This window comes from Nicotiana tomentosiformis, chromosome 3 (assembly GCF_000390325.3).
Source record: "Nicotiana tomentosiformis chromosome 3, ASM39032v3, whole genome shotgun sequence".
NCBI lineage: Eukaryota > Viridiplantae > Streptophyta > Magnoliopsida > Solanales > Solanaceae > Nicotiana > Nicotiana tomentosiformis.
The window spans coordinates 118,753,699-118,778,295 of record NC_090814.1 but is presented as its reverse complement, the minus strand read 5'-3'; positions in this window follow the sequence as shown (position 1 = coordinate 118,778,295).

The window sequence follows — 24,597 nt, the reverse complement described above, 5'->3', positions numbered from 1 at the left end:
AAAAAGTAGATTTCGGAGTCATAAATTATCAAATAATTAACATGTTGTCTAGAAAATGTTTTCCATGAAATATTATTATTCTTATTGTATTCGGCAGAGAGCCACCCTATTTGAAGTACTCTATTAAGGAAAAATCGAAAAGGTTATTCGGTCGCCAAATCACGGGAATTTTGATTAACTCTGGTAACAAAATGAGTAAAATCTTTAAGACTTATTAGGAAAAGATATTTTTTTCAAGAATAACTTGGGACTTAAAGTTTCAACAACTAACTTGAAAGAAGAATAATGGAGTCGGGTTTGAGCTAAGAATACGATCGTTGTTGCCTTGTTGGTATGGACCGCCTTACACCTAAAGTAACAGAACTTGTCCCCGATCTTTTATAAATATCGAACTTTTGACATATTGAAATTTTGATTCTCCAAAATCATTTGTTATTTATTTGCCCTAGTATCGAAAAATACTTCTCAATTTTTCATAATGTTTCATGTATCATCTCTTTGATTGCCATTTAGCGGAGATAGAAACATGCAAAAATAAGATATGGCATACAACAACAAAGAGACCAAATAGAAGAATCCTGAAAATTTCTTAACTAATGGAATGAAAAATAAATGTGCCATCACATCACCTGCTTTTATCTCTATTATAATTCGGTAGAGTAAATTCATAGAGAAGCAAATAACAGAAGACACACGGTCAATTTTTTCTAAGGCAAAAAATATCGTGTCTTGGCTTGTAATCCCATTGGAAGTGGTTCTCCGTCTTTAAAAATTTAATAGTTGGAAGTGTTTTCCATGTGCAGGGAAGGGGTTTGAATAGCTATCTTTAATAGTCACTAATGAAAGAACACAACTATTTAGAGAGACACCATTTGAATTACAACTAATTCTTGAAAGAAGAATAACGGAGTCGGGTTTGAGCTATGGGAATACTATCACGACCCAAAATCCCACCACAGGCGTCGTGATGGCACTTAGTCTTTAAGAATAGGTAAGTCGATTACAATTACAATTCAAGCCATTTTTTTATAATCGAAACCAACAGCGGAAATAATTATAACACCTTCCCAAGACTGGTAATACTGAGTCACGAACTCTAACTGAATACATGCAATGATCTCAAAGATCGAATATACAATACTGTTCGAATAAGAGTTGACAGTACAATAAAATGAAAATACCCCAAAGGATTGCGATGACCAAGCAGCTCTACCTTGAATCTTTGCGATCAACACACTAACTCTGCCCGAGTCCGATATCTGGCTCTGCACAAAAATGTGCAGAAGTGTAGTATGAGTACACCGCAGTCGGTACCCAGTAAGTATAAAGGCTAACCTCGGTGGAGTAGTGACGAGGTACAGTCAAGACACTCACTAGTCAAATAACATGTGCAATATAGCAGTATACAATAGTACTGGAAAACAACTAGCAATGATAACAACAAAATCAACCATTGATATAACAGCAAGGCACAAGAACATCATAATTATTGCTCAGACGAATAAGGAATACAAGTACAACCAATTAATCAAGTCCTTCAAATATAAATTCTTCACATATTTGTCATGACCCAAAATCTAACTAGTCGTGATGATACCTAACCCAACCCGCTAAGTAAGCCAATTACCAACTATCCAATTCTAATAAAATTAATAAGGCAATTAATTAAAAGAAAATATCTAAAACCAATATATTTTTTCAACAACTGGTAGTACAAATCATGAGCTTCTAAGAATAGAGTATACAAAGCTGGTATTTTAAAAATAAATGAATTATCCATCTCTATCGAGTATGGATAAGGTCTTATAAATATGAAAGCATTACAGAAGTAGGATGCTGCATAACAGGTATCCTATATATGTTTAATAGGAAGGAACAATATCCCCCTTTACATCTATTTCACATCACAAAAATTTAGTGGGAACAGATTCTCAGAGTGAGAGTCCTCCCGAATGAAGCTAACATATTATTAGGGGACGTCAAAATGGTACATCATGAGAAGTTGTCGATTCAAAAATAAACTCATCTTCACGACTGTTTGAAATAATACATCATCTGTTTGAAAAGTACATAAACAGAGTTTTTATGAATCTAAGGCTACCATGAACAAGAGGCATCAACAACCGGAACGTAGGTACATCTTCAGATCCATCTCCCAACGAACATAGCAACATCAGCAGCCAACATCTGTACGCAAGGTGCAGAATTGTAGTATGAGTACAACCGACTCCATGTACTCAATAAGTAGCAAACCTAACCTTAGGTTGAAAGTAGTGACGAGCTTGTACCAAGGTCGGGTCCCAACTTCAATAATCAACAATAGTTCATAACAACATAAACCAAGTAATACCAGAAGTAACTCAACAATCAAATGCGCAACAAGAACATGATTTCTGAAAATAGTTCTGCCTTCTACGTACATCAATGAAAACCCAAATCATTTATCGGAGTTGCCAAAAATATGAATAAATTTGAAAAGAGTAATTTTCCCAAAAATCATTTTCAATGGTAATTAAGATGTCTCATTTTCTTTCCAGATAACCAATGTAAAACAAATACATCACTATGCCCATATGTCAACACGAGTGAGAAATTAAGAATGACGTGATACTGTACAATATGAGAAAAATACATCTCTATGCATGTATATCATGTGTGCATGTCAATGCAATGCTGTATGCGATGCACCATGCTGACAACCTCATGTGCTCACACTCTCGAATACTCAACCTGTAATGACCCGATCGGTCGTTTTGAGCTCCAGCACGTCGTTCGGCGGTTTGAGGCCTTGAGTAGCTTCACTTCAGGTATTATGACTTGTGCGCGTAGTCGGAATTGAATTTCGGGAAGTTCAGAGTTGATTTGGAAAGAGCATTCTAATTTCGGAAGTTTTAAGTTGGAAGAATTGACTAAGTTTTGATTTTTGAGTAAACAACCTCGGAAGCGAGATTGGAAGGTTCCAACAGGTTCGTATGATGATTTTGGACTTGGCCGTATATCCGAATCGAGTTTTGGATAACCCGGGAGTATTTCGGCGCCTATTGTGAAAGGTTGCGTTTTAGAAGAATTTCATAAATTTTGGTTGAAGTGTATTCCAATGTTATCAATGTCTGTTTGGGATTTCGAGTATGAGAATAGCTCCGTATGGTGATTCTGATATTGGGAGCGCATCTGGAAGTAGATTTGGAGGTCCGTAGGTCATTTCGGGGTCATTTGACCGGGAGCGAACTTTTTGATATCGGGGTCGGATTCCTATTCTGAAAGTTGGAGTAGGTCCATAATATAAATTATGACTTGTGTGCAAAATTTGAGGTCAATCGGACGTGATTTGATAGGTTTCGACATCGAAGGTAGAAGTTTGAAGTTTCAAAGTTCTTTAAATTTGAATTGGAGGGTGATTTGTGTTTTTAACGTTGTTTGATATGATTTAAAGGCTCGACTAAGTTCATAATGTGTTTTGGGACGTGTTGATATATTTGGTTGGGGTCCCGAGGGCCTCGGGTGGATTCCGGATAGTTAACGGATCGAGTTTGGACTTGGAAGAAATTGCTAAGGCTACTGTCTACTGGTGTAACCGCACCTGCGAGGTTAGGGCCGCAGGTGCGGAGCCGCAGAAGCGGCCATGAGGTCGCAGGAGCGATGCTGGGCGAGCTGGGCAGGAGCGCCGGTACGTGGGAATGTCCGCACCTGCGAAGGCGCAGATGCGGAAGAAAATCCGTAGAAGCGGAGTTGAGGGGCCTGATGAAGGACCGCAGAAGCGGAATTGTGGCCGCACATGCGGGAACACAGAAGCGGTCAAGTGAGCGCAAGTGCGAGAGATCGCCGGGCAATGTGTTTCTTTAAGAACGACCCATTTTCTTCTATTCTCTCTTGGTTGTTGCGATATTTGGAGAGCTTCAAGTGGGGGTTTTTTCATCATCTATGCAAAGGTAAGTTATTCCCACCTATTGCAAGTTAAATACTTGGATTGTATATGGATTTAGACTTGAAAATTTGTGAAAATTTGGGATTTTGAAGGAAAACCTAAAAATTTATATTTTTAGATTTTGACCACGAATTTGTGCATGGAATTGAGAATAAATTATATATTTGAGCTCGTGGTGTTATGGGTAAAGTTTGTCTTCGAAAATATTTGGAATCCGGGCACGTGGGCCCGAGGATGATTTTTATCGACTTTTCGAGCGGAGTTGGAAATTATCGTAAATTGAATTATTGTGAGTATTAGAGTATATATTTATGGGTTTGCACATTTATTGAATAGTTTTGCATCGGTTCGAGTTGTTGGAAGGGCTTGGGAGCTGGTTGTGAAATTTCGGAACGAGATAATTCTCCTTTCTAACCTTGTAAGAGGGAATTAATCCCATAGGTGAAATAATTCAATATGTGCTTCTATTTGTGGGGGCTACGTACGCACGAGATGACGAGAGTCTGTGAGTAGTTACTAATATATTTATGTCCGTGTAGTCTAGGACCCAGATCATGTTATAATTGTGATGCTTGCATCTTACTTGTTAATCTAAATTACTTAAATCATATCGAAACTTGGTAAAGGAACTTTAAACAAAAGTTAAACTTCATTTACCTGACCGTTAAATGAGAATTTGAAATTTTTGAACATTTGCCTCTTAATAAATCTTGAATTGGTTGTTTAATGTATTTTCTCTTTTGTGGAGCGGGACGAACGCATCGACAGGTTAAATAGATGCATCTATAGTTTGTGTCGTTTGACCCTCGGCAGTGCAGAGTTTAAATATTATGTTGGATCCGGTCGTACGACCTCGGCATGATTTGTGCATGATTGAATTGGTTGCTTTGAAATTTATGATAATTGATATTGCTTCATTGGCCTGAGATACAAATTGATAAATGATGGAAAATAAATTTGGAAATTTCTTATTAACAAAAGAATTATTCACTTATTTCAGAATATTGAGTTTACAGCTGTTTTACGTAATCCATACTTAGTTATATTATTGACATTTTATTTATAGCCCATGGTAAGTGTCGAAATCGACCCCTCGTCACTACTTCTTTGAGGTTAGGCGGGATACTTACTGGGTACGCGTTGATTTACGTACTCATACTACACTTGTTGCACATTTTTGTGCAGGTGCATATATGTCTAGTGGCATTGTGGGCGCAGAGGCACGGTTATTACGGGGACTTAGGTGAGCTGCATTCCACGTTACACTACAAGAATATTGACTTTTAACGACAAAATTTTAACGGACATGAATCCGGTCGTTAAAAGTGTATGTATAACGACCACATTTTTTTTCGGTCGTTAAAATCTAATTTTTTGTTTATATTTACGAAGGGATAATTTCCGGTCCTTTAAAATTAAAATAATCCGGACGTTAAATTATATTATAAGAAATAAGACAAATAATAAATAGGCGCCAATTTTTCCCTCTTTTTTTTACCCAATCCACAATCAGCCCACAACCCTCAACTCTCGTGACCACCCCTCCTAAATAAAATACTTCTCTCAGTTTTATCAAAATTGAGAATAAGATAACTTCTCTCTGTTTTATCAATTGAGAACGAGACAAATTGCAATTACAAGAATACATGCACATAGCTAGCTTTGAGCGATCAAAGATCTGCAAAGAATCACAAGTTGGCTTCTTCTCTACAACCTAGTGTTTTATTTTTCTTCTTGTCAAGGTAATATGTAAACTTCTATTCAACCTGTGTGCTTTCATTATGTATCAATTATATCTGTGTTTATCAAATATAGGATTTCTTCTTAGAATTACATATCTTTCAAATATATAATTACATCCAAATTTTAAGAGTATTGCTGATAAAAGTTTCTTTTTTGTTTGATTGATTTTTGCTCGCCTTAATATTATATGTCAAATATGTGTATTCATCTTGTAAAGCAGATTATATATGTGGATTGAGTTTGATTTTGAAAGAAAGGAGATTTTTTTTAATAGCATAACTGATCAATCGATTTGGAGAACATACTATGTATAGTAAAAGGATATACTTATGCTCTTGCCAGTTTTTCTTGGTTTAGTCACTCATTTGAACATATCCGTATGGTTTTATTTGTTCCTTATTAGAAAGATTTCTCCTTTTCTACCGTTTTCTTCTAACTTCCTTTATTTTGGGGGGTGGGGGGAGGGGAGGAGGTTGGTGTACCTTGTTTTCAAGTAATGGGGCATGGCTGAACTATCTGTGTTTCTTTTTTCAGAGGATGGGGGGAAACAAAGTATATATATTGCATATAAGAATAATATACTCGTCTTATTAAAGGAAACATATCGCTATATCAACAAGTAATGTCACTCAGATGTCCCTGTAGTGTATAATATTGTGCTGACCCAAATGTCATCTTTAAATTTAATAAATAATTCTGTATTCTAAGACCTCGAAAAGTACCATTTATCATTCCTTGACTTGCGTGCGTAGTCCGTACAATTTTTCGGAAAGTTTTTATGTGAAAAATGGATTAAAATGGGAAATAGAGCTTTAAAACTCAAGTGAGTTGACCTTAGTTAATATTTTTAGCAAACGGACTCGGATCGGTATTTTGACACTTCCCGTAACTCCGTATCGTGATTTGAGACTTAGGTGTATGCCCGTAATTTAATTTGGAGGTCCCTAACTCAAGTTATGACCATTTAACGGAACTAGCAATTTAAAGGCTAAATGTTCCACGTTTGACCACGGGGTGACTTTTTGATGTCGGAGCCGGAATCTGATTCTGGAAATTTGAACAGCTCTGTTATGTCATTTATGACTTGTGTGCCAAATTTGAAGTCATTCCGGATTTATTTAATATGTTTTGGCACGAGATTTGCAATTTGAAAGTTTAAAACTCAAAGTTCAAATCGGAGTATGAATTATAATTTCAGTATTGTTTGACGTGATTTTAGACCCCGAGTCACTTCGTATTATGTCACGGGACTTGTTGGTATATTCGAGCGGGGTCCCGAGTACCCCAAGAGTGAAACAGATCGAAATCGGAACAAGAATTGGACTTAAGCAAAATCTGAAATTTTGAGTTCTGGTGTAATCGCACCTGCGGAATTTTGACCGCAGGTGCGAGCTCGCAGAAGCGAGACTTCTATCGCAAATGCGGTCTTCGCAGGTGCGGCCCTTTTGCGCAGAAGCGGACGTCACAGTTGCGACATTTTGTCCGCAGGTGCGGAACCTCGCCTAGCAGCCCTACTTCGCAAATGCGAGAGCGCAAGTGCAAAAATATAGCCCGCAAATGCGAAAATGCTGGGCAGAATATATAAAATCGGTTAGCCATTTTTACTCATTTTTGAGTTTTAAGTCTCGAATTTGGGCGATTTTAAGGGGAATTTTCACGACTTTGAACTGGGTAAGTATTCTTTATCATATAGTGATTGTATTTCACAAATCCATGTCTATATTCATCATTTATTTCGGATTTAGATGGAAGAAATTGAAATTTTTGTAAAACTTTCGAAAAATGAAAAATTAAGATTTGAAGGTCCATTTGATATCGGAATTGGACAAATTTGATATGGTTGAACTCGTATCGGAACGGGTGTTCGGATTTAGCAAATTTTTCCGGGATTTGAAACGTGGTACCCACTGCTGAATATCTTAATTAATTTTGGATTTTTATCCGGAAAATTTATAAATTCATATGGAATTAATTCCTATGATTCGTATTGAATATATCGAATTGTTTGTGAATAGATTTGAAGCTTTCAGAGGTAAATTTAAAAGGAAAAACTGTGGTTGAATAATTGATTGAAATTTACAAAGCGAGGTAAGTGTCGTAGTTAACCTTGACTTGAGGGAATAGAACCCTTAAATTATTTGTTATGTGAATTGCATGTGAACGACGTATAGGCGAGGTGACGAGTGTCTATACATCGTCAAATTAATTATTTGCCTGCTTACTTGAAAAATCATAAACTATTTTTTTATCATAAATTAATTACTATAATAATTGTTTCTCTCTTATTCCTTGTCAAAATATTAATTCTTGAATTCCTGCATTAATTGTTACATATTATTTGAATTATGTGCCTTAATTGTTATTTGACATTTAGCATATTAAATATTAAACTGCATATTTGCTCCCTGATTTTCATAATAATTTGCTACTTGTCATTGTTTGCTTCATAATTAAATCATAATTATTGTTTGCTTGTTGTCTTATGATTTTATATTAATTGTTGCGTTTATTGGGAAATTTCTTCTATAAGAATTGATTGGTAAATGAATATGTTGGAGGAGCGGGTTGCACGCCGCAACATGATTGATTATAATGAATATATTGGAGGATCGGGTTGCATGCCGCAACAGACTTATTAAAAGTTAATATTGGAGGATCGGGTTGCACGCCGCAACAGACTTATTAAAAGTCAATATTGGAGGATCGGGTTGCACGCTGCAACAGACTTATTAAAAAGTCCATATTGGAGGATCGGGTTGCACGCCGCAACAGACTTATTAAAAGTCAATATTGGAGGATCGGGTTACACGACGCAACAGACTTATTAAAAGTAAATATTGGATGATCGGGTTGCACGCCGCAACAGACTTATTAAAAAGTCCATATTGGAGGATCGGGTTGCACGCCGTAACAGACTTATTAAAAGTCAATATTGGAGTATCGGGTTACACGCCGCAACAAACTTATTAAAAAGTCCATATTGGAGGATCGGGTTGCACTCCGCAACAGACTTATTAAAAGTCAATATTGGAGGATCGGGTTGCACGTCGCAACAGACTTATTAAAAGTCAATATTGGAGGATCGGGTTGCACGCCACAACAAACTTGATTAAAATAAATATATTATGAGAGCGGGTTGCACACTACAACAGAATTGAATGTGAATATATTGTGAGAGCGGGTTGTACGCTGCAACTGCATTGATGGAAATGATAATTGGTTATGACTGCTAAGTTGGCTTCGATTATTATAAATAAGTTACTTGATTTATTTCTATTATTGTTGTTGTTTCTAATATTGCGTACAGGTAATGTAAGTGACCCGCCTTAGCCTCGTCACTACTTCGTTGAGGTTAGGCTCAGCACTTACCAGTACATGGGGCCGGTTATACTGATACTACACTCTGCACTTCTTGTGCAGATTTTGGAGTTGGTCCCAGTGGCGTACCATATTTTTGCTCGGATTTCAGTTATTCAAAGGAGACTTGAGGTATAACTGCATGGCGTCCGCAATTCTGAAGTCCCCGTCTATTTTACTTTGGCTGTGTGTTTATTTCCAGACGGCTTTATTTTATTCAGACCTTTATTTGTATTTATTCTAGAAGCTCGTGCACTTGTGACACAAATTCTGAGATGATATTTAGACACCGTTGTTTGATGGATTATTTCACTATATTTCAAACTTTGCTTCCGCATTTGTTTCCTTATTATTAATAAATTTAAAATTGTTTTAAAAATGGATAATATTATTCTAACGTTGGCTTTCCTAGTAAGTAAAATGTTAGGCGCCATCACGGTCCTAAGGTGGAAATTTCAGGTCGTGACAGTTGGTATCAAAGCACTAGGTTATATAGGTCTCACGAGTCACGAGCAAGCTTAGTAGAGTCTGGAGGATCAGTACGGAGACGTCTGTGCTTATCTTCCAGAGGCTATGAAGTTTAGGAACAAGTTTCACTTCTATTCTACTATGTCGTGCGATTTATTTCTATCATTGACGATTGAACTCTTCTATTCTTGTCCTCTCGTAAATGGCGAGAACACGCACTGCGTCTACAACTGGACAGGAGCCAGAGCCCCCAGTGACAGCTACGATTAGGGGCAAAGGCCGAGGCCGAAGTCGCGCCAGAGGCCGAGGTAGAAGCAGAGGTAGAGTTCAGTCCAGAGCTCGAGCATCCGCACATGTTGTAGAACCTTAGGTGGATCTTCAGGAGGAGGTTGCAGTTCAAAATGTACCAATTGGACCGGTTCAGGTCCCAGAAGGTTCATAGCCACTCCAGCAGCCCCGCCAGTTGGGGTAGTTCATCTAGTTATTGCGGCACAGACCGGTGATAGGCCCGCCATGTCTTTTGAGGCCTTATTGAGACTGGATAAATTCACTAAGCTTTTTCCAGTTCACTTTAGTGGTACACCTTTTGAGGACCCACAGGATTATCTTGAACGCTGCCATGAGGTGCTGCGGAACATGGGTATAGTTGAGACCAATAGGGTTGATTTTGCTGTATTCCAGATGGCGGGTTCCGCCAAGAGGTGGTGGAGAGATTATACATTGACTAGACCATTTGGATTGCCTGCACTTACCTGGGAGCAGTTCTCTCAGCTATTTCTGGAGAAGTTCCTTCCTATCACACTGAGGGAGGATTACCGAAAGCAATTTGAGCGTCTACAGCAGGGCAGTATGACTGCTACTCAGTATGAGTCCCGTTTAGTGGATTTGGCTCGTCATGCTCTCCTTTTACTACCTATTAGGAGAGAGAGAGAGAGAGACTGAGGAGGTTTATAGAGGGACTCACGCATCCTATCAAACTTAAGATGGCCAAGGAGACCGGGAGTGAGATTTCTTTTCAGGCGACTGCTAATGTCGCGAGAAAGATCGAGATGGTTCTTGCACAGGAGGGAGGACAGAGGTCTGATAAGAGGCCTCGTCAGTTCGGTGGTTTCGGTGGTGCCTCGTCTGGAGGCAGGGGTACTTATGCCAGGGGTCAGGTACTTAGAGGTGGAGGTCAGACTGTTAGAGGTGGAGGACAAGCGGGTAGAAGGCGTCCTAGATGTGGAGACCCAGCCGTTGTTATATTTGTTTTATGGTATGGCAGAGGTCGTTACATCAGGTGGTGTCGTTATGGGTACGACCTCAATTTAAAATATAGGAAAAATTTTCTTAACTTGATTCGATTCTGAGTGTCAAGACGAGTCCTCCTATTGTGCTCCACGTATGTGAAAGCTTCGTAATTCTATAATCTACTTATGTGTTTACTCCTGTTGGGAGATTCTATGGAGATAACTACACCTATAATTCCATGTTGATCACTAATAAGAGCTGTAAGGCTAAATGTGACTTTCTATTGCTCATTTCGGTAAGTTTTGATGTGATTTACGGATAATTAATTACAAATTATGAATTATATGCCCTATCGGTGTGGGGTTCATTATTTGTTGTGATTTTGTGTAACCAAAATTATTTAAAAGGAGAAAAATGAATTTTTTTGATTGGCACGATATGCATATTACTTGTGATTCAGAATTGAGAACGAGATCCTCCCTTTTTAAAAGAAAATAAATTGATATATTTAAACCGGGCTACGAGCTGCGGTGGAAGTTATATAAGGACGAGATCTTTGTGATGAAAATTCTTGTGTTTAAGCTCTCCCTTGTAAAATTAAATTTGTACTATAGTACTAATAGGGAGTCATTCATGTTAGGCTTATTTGAGAATTCTTGTATGAAATTCTCTGTGCACATTTGCCAAAATTCGTGTTTGTAATTATTGAATTTTAATTTACGAAGTAGGTGCTCGCCCAGGTGGCATTAAATGTTACTCGTTAATTCGGGTAAATAATTATGAGGTCTTCATGCCTCACATCTTGTTATCAGTATTGTGAAGGTTTGCAACGAGATTGTTTTTTTTTTACATGAGGTTAATTTGCAATTCGGTAATTGATCATGAACAACTATTAAGAACAAATATCCGTTGCCAAGAATTAATGACTTATTTGATCAGCTTCAGGGTGCCAAGGTATTTTCGAAGATTGATTTGAGATCTGGTTACCATCAGTTGAATATTAGAGCATCTGATGTCCCTAAGACAACTTTTCGGACTCGGTACGGGCATTACGAGTTCCTAGTGATGTCATTTTGGTTGACAAATGCTCCAGCAACATTTATGGATTTGATGAATCGGGTGTTCAAGCCTTATTTGGATTCTTTTGTGTTTGTATTCATTGATGATATCTTGATTTACTCCAGCAGTCGAGAAGAGCATGAACATCATCTTCGAAGTGTGCTTCACACCTTGAAGAATAATCAGTTATATGCCAAATTTTCAAAATGCGAGTTTTGGTTAGACTCAGTTGCCTTTTTGGGACATGTTGTATCGGCAGAAGGCATAAAGGTGGATCCTAAGAAGATTGAGACTATTCTGAATTGGCCTAGACCTACTTCGGTTGCAGAGATCCAGAGTTTCCTGGGTTTGGCAGGTTTTATCGTCGGTTCGTGGAAGGGTTTTCATCTATAGCAAGCACCTTGACCAGACTAACCCAGAAGGGTGTTCCATTCAGATGGTCAGACGAGTGTGAGTTGAGCTTTCAGAAGCTCAAGACTACTTTGACTACAGCGCCAGTATTGGTATTACCCACAGGTTCAGGATCATATACGGTATATTGTAACGCATCTCACATTGGGCTTGGTGCAGTATTAATGCAAGATGGCAAGGTAATTACATATGCGTTGCGGCAGTTGAAAGTTCACGAGAAGAATTATCCTGTTCATGACTTAGAATTGGCAGCCATTGTTCATGCGCTGAAGATTTGGAGGCATTACCTCTACGGTGTCTCGTGTGAGGTATTTACTGATCATCGTAGCCTCCAGTATCTGTTCAAACAAAAGGATCTTAATTTGAGGCAGAGAAGATGGATGGAGTTGTTGAAAGACTATGATATCACCATTTTGTATCACCCCAGAAAGGACAATATGGTGGCCGATGCCTTGAGTAGAAAGGCTGTGAGTATGGGTAGTCTTGCGTATATTCCGGTTGGTGAGAGACCATTAGCTGCAAGTGTTCAGACTTTGGCTAACCAGTTCGTGAGGTTAGATGTTTCAGAACCCAGTCGGGTTCTCCCCCTCCAAAGAAACGCAAGCAAGGCGAGAGCTCCTCCCGACAAGCCAAGGGAAAGCAACAGGCTAGCGGGTCTACGAGGCCACCACGGCCTCGAGTGGAACTTGTTCGGGATGACGCTATAAATGGCATGATACTTTTGTTCCATAGGGGAGATATGTGTCTGAAATGGGGATAAATGTGAAGGCTTTAGAACGGAACTTCCCAGATGTACTTACTACATTGATTGAAAAGAAGATGGATAAGCTCCTCGAATGTCCGGGCCTAGCAAATCTCAGCATGGTAAGAGAGTTATATGCCAACTGGAACGAGAAAAATGACATGTCGTGGGTCAGAGGAAAGGAAATTCCAATGGATAGGGAAGCCTTGTGTCAATTTTTGGGAGTTGATAGTCCTAACCCATAAAGGCTTCGAAAGTTCATCAAAAGTCCAAGCTACCAAGCAATACGTCACACACTTTGTGGCGTTGATTCTAATGCAAAATAGACGCGAACTAAGGGAAGTATTCACCTTGAAATGCTCCGTTTCGACTTCAACAAAACGGCCAAGGTTTGGCAAAACTTTGTGTAAGCTAGATTAATGCCCGTTGAACATAATACTGAGTGCACTCAAGCTCGAGTGTGCGTGATCTACTTCTTGATGACCGGGCACCCCATAAATGTGGGTGAGCTCATGCTTTGGGGAGATGGCCCGCACCCATTTTGGAGGAAGGATAAAAAGGTTTTTTTTAGCAACACCTTAACACAATACATGCTCTCTCGTGGGATACCAGAGTACCCTGGCTATGATGAGGTAGTGGAGGCACCCACAATATTGTTAGACATCACATCCATGCTAGAACCCACATCCAAGCTCACCCAAGCTGTTAGGAATGAGAGGGACGAAAATTTCAACAGGTATCTTTACAAATCCCTCAATGTTATTATGAGCAAGCTTGGGGTGTCAGATGAGGAGCGCACGCAATTATGAAGTGATCTCTCCAGTTCTTCCAAGGAGATGTTGGGCATAGCACCAGGCAGTCCCGTTCATCCATCTGAGGATGAAAACACTAACGAAGAATCTGATAATGAGGATGCGGATGATGATGAAGTTATGGGACCAATGGCTTTGGTACCCTTTGGAGATGATGATGAGCCCATTACCGCAGCTGGTTGGCATCCTGATGAGGCAGACTCCGACTAACAGGGAGTTCTTTCTTTCCACCTTACCTTATTTTCGAATTTATTAAGCATCGGGGACTATGCATTGTTTAAGTGTGGGGTGGAGGAAATACTCCTTAAATTGTATATAATTTTTAGGGCTATTAATTTTCTCTCTTTCTTTTATCACCTTTTAGCTTAGTTTAAGACTAACATAGTCTAATTAGCTAGACTATAAATAAAAAATAAAAAAACATATTAACAAAAACTTGGGACTTTTCCCGATGATGGATCTATTGGACAATTTTCTTGAGGGATTAAAGTCCGATTAAAAATACCAAAAAGATTTTCTTTTGTTTTATTTTTGATAGTTAGGTAGTATCCCTTGGTTTTTCTTTGGACGCCAGTTCTTTTCCAAGGGTGTAGCTCGAACCGGGTGTTTGGTTTTGTTTTTTTTAGGAGTAGGATAAGGGAGAAAACTGAGATTGCTCTGATGTACTTGTTGACATGTTTGGTGTTGGCAAGTTAAGTTAGGGTATGCGCTCTGTCTTCCTGCATATATGATTTGAATTGTAATGCCCAAGTAAATTAAGTAGCCTACTCTTTGACGCCTTTTTCTCAGTTGATTGACTTGTATGCCACCTAGTGCAGTGTTGCTTAAAGAATTCTCAACTTGATATGCTTGCTTGACCTGAGAGTCACACATAACCGTCTTGAGTGAGTCAAGTGCCATGTGTGTGTAAGGATTGTTGATATTCTGTGCTACCCTGTGTAGTCTAGAACTTGCCCCGTGTGTTAATCAACGCGAAATCATTAAGTTGTGCTAGTCTAGGAGATGACATAGGCATTTCTTGCTTGACCATAAAGGTGCTTGTTACTGACAAATAAAATTTTCCCATTGCTAGCCCTTTGAGCCTATAGACCGTTTTCTTGTCAACCACATTACAAGCCGTACTCCTAGTTGTTCTTAATTTGAGATTGTTGAACCTTTACCTCCTAAGGCACTAAGTCGCTAAAAGACGTAAGGTGAGAGATTAGGAAGTGGCTTTCGAGTGAAACCATGGAAGGGCCCTTAAGGTGCACTAAAATTGTGAATAAAGGTCACTAGCCTATGAACTTCAATGTATGGAGTGTGTGGAAAAAAAAGAGGAAATTTTTTGCAAGAAAGAGCAAACAAAAGTTCAAATAATATAGAAAGACACACCTCCTAATCCTTCTCACTCGTGCTAGTGAAACCATAGAGGTGCTTGATGGAAAAGAGGGCTATGTTCGTTATGGTGTATGACAAGTGAATGGGTTGTGAAGCAATTGCGCTTGAATTGTGAGTGTAGTGTATTAAAGTGCTTAGGAGAGTTAGTCAATATTCCTAAATGTATCCTACTCGTCCCTTAGCCTGCATTACAACTTTAAAGTCCAAATTGATCCTAGATTTAGCTAGCTTAGATTAGTAGAGATGTACACTACGGGCAAGCTTATGGTACGACCATGAGATGCACATGAATTCTTTGTGAGAGTGAGTGAATGTTGTTCAATTGTGTGATGTCCTTAATTTATGTTCAATGACATATTTAAATTTGTGGACTACTTTCATATTCACTCTTTTGCTTTGTGGTGAGGGCACTTGATCTCATGACGGATTAGTGATATTGTACACTTTCTTGTGTTGGGTGAGTGCGTGAGTTGAGGATGCTTAGTGGTAACGAGTCGTCTCTTGAGGTAAGGTGGTTGTGGAGAGGTTGCTTGAGTTGATTGAGTTGGTTGAAAAACATTGAGTATACTTAGGCTATTTAAAAACGGGAAGAATGTGAAATTTGTGTGTCCATGCCTAATTGCCGACATCGATCATAGTCAAAAGGTAGGTTGTTTGATTGAATTAATTGTGAGGTCCTCTTTCATAGTGCTAAGTACGTTTTAGGGGTGCTAATATAGTTCCATTGCTCGAGGACGAATAAGAGTCTAAGTGTGGGGTGTTGATAATCGGCTTAATTTATGCATATTTTGATATATATCGCCTCACATTTTACTCATGTCTCGATGATTTGAGATGTTTAATATGATTATTTGTGCTACATTTTGGTATTTCTATGTGTAGGAATCATTCGGATACAATTTGAGACGAAAGGGCGCGAATTGGAGCAAAATCGGGACAAAATCGCAAAAAGGGAAATTTGAGGGCCACAGCCAGCGCCCCACGCTGGCTGTGGCGCACTTTACAGAGGCTAAAAAGTTTGAGCGCCACGGCCAGCGCCCCACGCTGCCCTGGATGCTCAAGACGGGAAGTGTCCTTTTTCGACTATGACTCGGTTATTTCGACCCCTAGTCGCCCCCAGCTCATATAAAAGCCAACCTAAACCTATTTTTGGAGGGAGGAACATGATTAAAAGGAGGAAGGAGGCGCAAAACACTCAAAAGCAAGGATTTGATCAATTCTTCCATCCCTTTCCTAGTATTCATTGATTTTATATTTGAAAACATGATTTTTGATGATTGTATGAACATGAGTGGCTAAGAAACCTATTGTTCTAGGGTCATGGGTATACATGAATATTGATATTTGAAGTTTACAAAGTTGATTTTATCATATTGGGTTGTTTATTTAATTCTGTTTTTAATTATTTTACTGAGTAGCTAACAGTGAAATACTATCTACGAATCTAGAGTTGAACTCGAAAGTGGGAACTCTAGATTGCATATAGAATTAAATAGAGCAAGTTCTTGAACCCGGGCATTGGGGAGCGAATTTGCAATTAGGATAGAAATATACCTAATTGTCTTGCTCGGTTGAAATACAGGAAGTGTAAATGCATTCTTGTTAATATTAATTTCATAGACATATAGGCATTAAGTTAGCTTGAATAGGCGAGTAGGAACTCGACAGATTCTTATGAGTAATATCAACCCTGTCAATCAACAATCCAGATAAATCAATTAGTTATTTTAAGCTAAGAATGCAACATGGTTGTTAGATAACACGTGACCCTGGAATATTATCTCCCATTGATTATTATTTAAAACTATTTAAGTGTTGTGTTGAATTTTAGTATTTCATTAATTGATAGTTTTTAGGTCATAAATTAGACAATTATCTATTTTATAAGAAATCGCTGGAATCGATAAGCTGTTTGAGTTTAAATTAGTCAAAAGTTAATCATAAGTCTTCGTGGGAACGATACTTTATTCACTACTCTATTACTTGACGACCACGTATACTTGCGTGAGTGTGTTTGGTCGCAATACATCTCGAGTCGATTTGGGTTATGTACTGATGCAGAATGGCAAGGTGGTAGCTTATGCTTCTCGATAGTTAAAGAACCATGAAAAGAATTATCCAATTTATGACTTGGAATTGGCTGTGATCGTATTTGCACTTAAGATCTGGCATCACTATCTTTATGGTGAGCCGTGTGAAATCTATACTGATCACAAGAGTCTGCAATATATATTCAAGAAAAGAGATCTGAATCTGAGGCAGAGACGTTGGTTAGAATTACTTAAAGATTATGATCTTACTATTTTGTATCATCCCGGAAAAGCGAATGTGGTAGCAGACGCCTTGAATAGAAAGTCTATGGGTAGCTTGGCCCAATTTACTGCTGAAGAATGACCTATGGTTATGGATATTCAGGCATTGGCCAATCGGGGAATGCGTATTGATCATACATTGCTGGGCAGGTTACTTGCGGGTTTAGTAGCACAATCATCCTTGGTGGGACATGTCAAGGCTCGTCTATTTAAAGATTCCCGTCTTGCTAAACTCCGAGATCGAGTGCAGGATGGTAGTGTTAAGTCATTTGCTATTGATAGTGAAGGTGTGTTACGTCGACATGGTAGATTGTGTATCCCCATGGTAGGTGATGTGAAGCAGTTGATTCTCGAAGAGGCTCAAAGCTCCTACTCTATCCATCCAGGTGCTACTAAAATGTATCAAGACTTGTGTGAATTGTATATATGGAAAGGTATGAAATATGATATTTTGAAACATGTGACTAGTTGCTTAAATTGTTAGTTGGTGAAATATGAGCACCAAAAATCAGGCGGTGTGATGCAGAATTTGATTGTCCCGGAGTGGAAGTGGGAAATGGTTACTATGGATTTTGTAGTGGGGTTGCCACGTATTTTTAATAAATATGATTCAATATGGGTGATCGTGGAAAGACTCACAAAGTCCGCGTATTTTATACCGGTTCGAGTTACTCACACTGCAGAACAGTTAGTAGATATTTACCTTCGTGAGATAGTTCAACTTCATGGTGTGTCTATTTCTATAATATCAAATTGGGGTGCAAAGTTTACTGTTGAGTTTTGGAAGTCATTTCAGAAGTCATTGGGTTCTCAGGTTGAGTTGAGCACAGCTTTTCATCCACAGACGGACGGACAATCCGAATTGGTTATTCAGATCTTGGAGGACATACCTAATGCTTGTGCGATTGATTTTGGAGGTAATTGGGACAATCAGTTACCATTAGCAGAGTTTGCTTATAATAACAGCTACCAGTCGAGTATACAAATGACACAATTTGAAGCTCTATATGGTCGTAAGTGTCGTTCACCAGTTGGATGGTTTGAACCTGGTGAAACATAACTATTAGTTCCGGATTTGGTTCAGAAAGCTTTGGAGAAAGTTGTATTGATACGAGAACGACTTCGGATAGCTCAATGTAGACAAAAACTCCCACGCAAATAAGAGAGTTCGTGATTTGGAGTTCATGAAAGGAGAAAAAGTCTTTTTGAAGGTGTCCCCTATGAAAGGAGTCATGAGATTCGGGTGCAGAGGAAAGCTAAGTCCGAGGTATATTGGTCTGTATGAGATTTTGGATAGAATCGAATCGGTGGCGTATAGACTTGCTTTGCCTCTGAGGTTATCTGCGATTCATCCTGTATTTCACGTGTCTATGTTTAGACGATATGTTCGTGATGATAGTCATAAGATTCGGCCAGAGGATATGGAGCTTGCTTAACTTATGAAGAAGGTCCGATAGCTACTCATGATAGGCAGGTGCGACAATTGAGATCGAAAAAGGTTGCTTCAGTGAAAGTATTATGGCGCAACCATCAAATAGAGGAAGCTACGTGGGAATCCGAAGTAGACATGCGAAGCAAGTACCCTCAGTTATTTGAGATGTCAGGCACACTTTCTAACTCGTTCCAGGACGAACGTTTGTTTAAGTAAAGGAGAATGTAATAACTGAAAAAAATTTATGTAATGATTAACTCAAGAGTTTTACAATTATTTAAATAGTTAGTGGGCCTAATTTTTTATTACATTTGTTGGTTGGATAATAAAGTAATTGGGATAAAATATATAGTAAAAAGTTAGAGCTAGGCCCATATATATATATATATATATATATATATATATATATATATATATATATATATATATATATATATTTCTGGTGGCCCATATGAAAAGACCTAATATGCAGTGGTCTTAGTTAATAACAAAGAAAGAAAAGAAAGAGTACAAAATAGATGGTGCCCATATGAAAAGACCTAATGTACAACTTTTTTTTATTAATTGGAGTGGGGTTGACTTTGATTTTGACTTGTTCCTAAATTGTGAAAATTATTCACTTAGACTAATTAAGACGTGTTATTCAATATTTTGGATAGGTTAAGGCCATTGGAGGCCATTTGATTGGCATTCGAGACGTTGCAAGGTTGAAAAACTTCTCATTAGAAAGGTAAGTGAGACTTTAAACTTTGATGCTTGCTTTTCTAAAACTCATTTTTTTTTTTTAAAGTATTTTCTCTGCTTGGTCCATGTGTTGGGACAAGCGTGCGACTTATTATATAATGTCTATATCTATATCAATATCTATATAATATCTATATAATGTTAAAAACATGAAGCCTTTGACTTAAAAGTTAAATTACACATTTGCCCTTCTAAAAAAACTAACTGTCCTACTTATTAAAAAACCGTACGCTTAGTAGAATACAAAGGGATGCGTTGTTTCGGACAAGTTTTGTTACTCATCTATACGAAAGGGTGTGTTCCTTCAGAGAAGTTTCAAATACTAGATTTATATCTCCAACTGTTATTCCCCCCAAAAAATATTCATAACAATCTAGAAATTTAAGGAATTATATGTTTATATCTTTGGAAAAGAAGAAAATGTCGACCGAGAATCCAGCGATAACGCAAAGTTGATGATGAAGCCTGATCAATCTCTGATTCAAAGAGAAATGAGAATTTTTGTAGCTTACTTTATTGGGTGCATGCTCACTTCTACCAAAGGCGGCCAATTGAATCTAATCAAAAGTTCAAGAATTGACGTTTAATTGAAGGAGACATTTTAATATCCAATGCACTTTGTTTGTTGAAATTATAGCAAATCAATTGGGCAAGCAATGGAAGAATAGAGTGATAATAACTGAATATTTCCTGATGGAAGAATAGAGTGATGGATTACCAAAAGAATGACAAATTACACTCGTGCTACTACAATGGCTTGAATTGCATCATGAAGAAACTTGAAAGTGAGGAAATTAAGGAATTGAAGAGCGAGAGCATAAAATCGGGTGAGGAGATATGAATATCCCTTTTTCATTCGTCGCTCTTCTTTTTGTTTTCTTTTTTCTGTTTTCCCTGAAGCTATAGTCAATTCTCCACTTTCAGTAGATTAACCAATTCCCCTTGATTAGTTTCTTTCTTTTCTGCATAGGCCCACGTGCGAGGAGTTGTCACGATCCAAAATCTCACATATCGTGATGGCGCCTATATCAGTACTAGACAAGCCGACAAGCTCAATGAACCGCAATTTCTCTTAAGTTTGAAAATAAAATATTTAAATCCAGTGAAAAAATCTCACAAATACATATATAAATACACTCCCAAAACTCGGTGCCATTGAGTACATGAGCATCTAATATGAATACAAAGTCTGACTGATAAAATACTGTCTGAAAGTATAGAACAATATAATAACTGAAGGAAAGAGAGACAAGGTCAGCGGACGCCGAGCAGCTACCTTGATAGTCTCTAACTGGTAACACACTGAGGTTTAACAGTCGTCGTGTCCGGAAGCACCTGGATTTGCACACGAGGTGCAGAGTGTAGTATGAGTACAACCAACTCAATAAGTAACAAGACTAACCTCTGGGCTGAAAGTAGTGACGAGCTCCGCAGGTACAGTTCAGTACATAAATAATGATACAGAAATGTAGGCATGCTTTCAAGTTCAATAGTTAAACTCAGTACAAGCAAAATATATCAATACTGCATGATATGAGGAATGTGACATCTCAGTGGAAAGACCTCATGTACTACTGGCCACTAATCATTCGGTCACTCAGTACTATTTATGGCCAATCCAAACCAGGGATATTCCATCCCGTATATATATATTCACATCGACTGACAGTCAGTTACTTAATATCGTATAAGGTCAATCCATCCCTGGGGTAATTTATCCCCACATGTAAATGATACGGACAAGATCTATGTCCAGAAAAATTTAATCACAATATAAATAAATAAGGCAAGTCCATGCCCTGGGAAGTCCATCCCGAATATATATATATATATATATATATAATCATCTATGCTCACTAGGGGTGTGTACAAACTTTGGAATGACTCCTTCAATCCAAGCGTGATATAAAGCCGATATGACCTGCTATAGGCGGGCAACTCCGATCCATATAATGATAGAGGCTATAAGTCCTGCTGCAGGCGGGCAGCCCTGTTTCATATAATAATAATATATATAAAGCCGATATGGCTTGCTGCAGGCGGGCAGCCTCGATCCCATAAATATCCTCACAATGGATGAACATGACTGAGTATGAAATATATATTTTTAAAATAATTAAATTCAACAGCAACACGACTTTGTGGGTCCCAAAATATCGGCATGTAACCTAATCATGATCTTTAATACGAGTCTCAGCTCAATTTCCTAACACGTGGAGATTATACGAATAATCTGTCACGACCCAAACTAACCCCTGTCGTGATGACGCCTATCGTGGAACTAGGCAAACCGATTCATTTCCAAAACAAACCGATATTTTTATTTCAAAGAAAATTTCAATGTTATTTAACATAAAAACCTTCGTAAAGCAGTTCAAATCAAAATAAAAGTGCGGAAGAAAAAGCCCGACATCGGGGTGTCACTAGTCATGAGCATCTACTATCATTTGTCTGACAATATCAAGACTAACATAGTCTGAAAAATAGCTAAATACAACTAAAGGAAGATAAGAGGGAGAAGAGAAGGGGTTGCGGTCGCCAATCAGCTACCTTGTTATCCCCGAGAAAATCTGCAACCAGAATAATCAACAACCGCTACCATGCCCAGCTACACCTGGATCTGCACACAAGGTGTAGGGAGTAACATGAGTACGCCAAATCAGTAAATAACAACAATAAATAAAGACTGAGTAGTAGTGATAAGCAATAAAGCATATCAAGATCATATCACAAAAAATTAGTAAAGTACAACATGCTTTAAAAATCAGTGTTTGAATCAAATCATCTCGTTTAAACTCGGTTCCAGTAAAAATCATTTAAGGATATTTTTCAACAGTTTTTCAAACAGAAAAAAATGCAAAGGTGAGCAAAAATAAAGAAATCATAAATAGCCCCTCGGGCAAACCTCACAATCACTCTTGCCACTCGGGCATACCTCACAATCACTCTTGCTACTCGGGCATACTTCACAATCACTCATACCTCCCAGTCACTCAGCACTCGGTACTCGGCACTCGCACTCAGTAGGTACCTGCGCTCACTAGGGGTGTGTACGGACTCCGGAGGGGCTCCTTCAGCCCAAGCGCTATATCAAGCCAAATCATGGCATAAATCACTTAGACCCTCGGCATATATCAAACATGCTACGGCGTGCAACCCGATCCCATAAATATGCAACATGATGCAGCGTGCAGCCCGATCCCATAAATATCCTCACAAATCAGGCTCTCGGCCTCACTCAGTCATAAACCTCACAAGCCACTCGGGCATTTCAGTAAAACAGGGCATTCGGCCCAAAATATTTATATGCATCAAAATAGAATCATAAAACTGAGTTATGTGGTAAACAAGTATAATCATGACTGAATATAGATTTTCAATCGAAAACAGTGAGAGGATAGTAAGAAAAGGCCCCTAAGGGTCCAAACAACACTGACACAAGGCCCAAACATGACATTCAGTCCAATTTACAGAAACTCTTTCTAAAACATATAAGTATCATATAGTTTCAACAAAGTATGCAACTTTACAGTTGCTACGGGACGGTCCAAGTCGCAATCCCCAACAGTGCACGCCCACACGCCCGTCATCTAGCATGTGCGTCACTAAAAATAGTAGAATGATACAAAAATCCGGGGTTTCATACCCTCAGGATTGGATTTACAATCGTTACTTACCTCAAAATGGTCAAATCTCTACCCCGCAATGCTCTTGCCTCTGGACTCGGCCCCCAAATGCTCCAAAACTATTAAAAATCAGCACAACGCCATCAATACGTGCTAATGGAATGAATTTCACAAGAAAAGCTACAAAAATTAGACCAAAACCTGAAATTGACTCAAATCCGCCCCCCAGGCTCATGTCTCGAAATCTAACAAAATTTACAAAACTAGAAAGCCCATTCACTCATGAGTCTAAACATACTAAATTCATTAAAATCCGACATCGTTTGATCCTTCAAATCCTTAAATTACTTCTCCAAAAATCCCAAGCCCTAACCCATCATTTTCACTAATTACATGATTAAACAACGAAACAATTACCATATATACGAGTAGTAGGGCTCAAGAAACTTACCTCATTGATAGCCCTTGAATCACCCTTCAAAAATCACTCCAAAAGCTCCAAGAATCGACTTGAAAATGGTGGAAATGAACCAAATTTGCGAAGGGTTCTATTTATGGTTTCAGCCCAGGTTTTTCGCACCTGCGAAAAATTTCACGCTTCTGTGCCACCGCACCTGCGAAAAAATCCATCGCAGGTGCGGAAATCACTTAGGAGCCCATATTCCGCATCTGCGACCCAAAACCCCGCGCCTGCGAAGGCGCACCTGCGCGTTTCCTTCGCTTCTGCGAAGCCTGCCTAGTGTCCCCCTTTTCGCATCTGCGCCCCAGGTTTCGCACCTGCGGGCTCACAGATGCGACCTCCAACTCGCACCTACGCATCCTGCCTAGCTCAGCATTTTTCGCTCCTGCGGACTTCCCATGCGCACCAGCGGCCTCACATATGTGACTCTTCCTTCCGCAGGTGCAGAAATAGCAGAAGCATCAGCTTCATCTGCATTTTCCAACCTCGATAAATCCGTTAACCACCCGGAATCACCCCGAGGACCTCAATCAAAAATATCAGCAAGTCATATATCAACATATAAACTTAGTCGAATCTTCGAATCACTCAAAACAACATCCAAATACCAAATTACCCTCGGATTCAAGCCTAAGAACTTCTAAATTTCCAAAGTCGGCAACCGATGCCGAAACCAATCAAACCACGTCCGAATGATCTCAAATTTTGCACACACGTCACAAATGACACTACAAACCTACTCCAGCTTCCGAAATTCCGTTCCGACCCCGATATCAAATTTTTCACTGCCGACTAAAATCGCCAAATTTCCAACTTCGCCAATTTAAACTTAATTCTACCACGAACCTCCAAATTTCATTCCGGATGCACTCCTAATTCCAAAATCACCTAACAGAGCT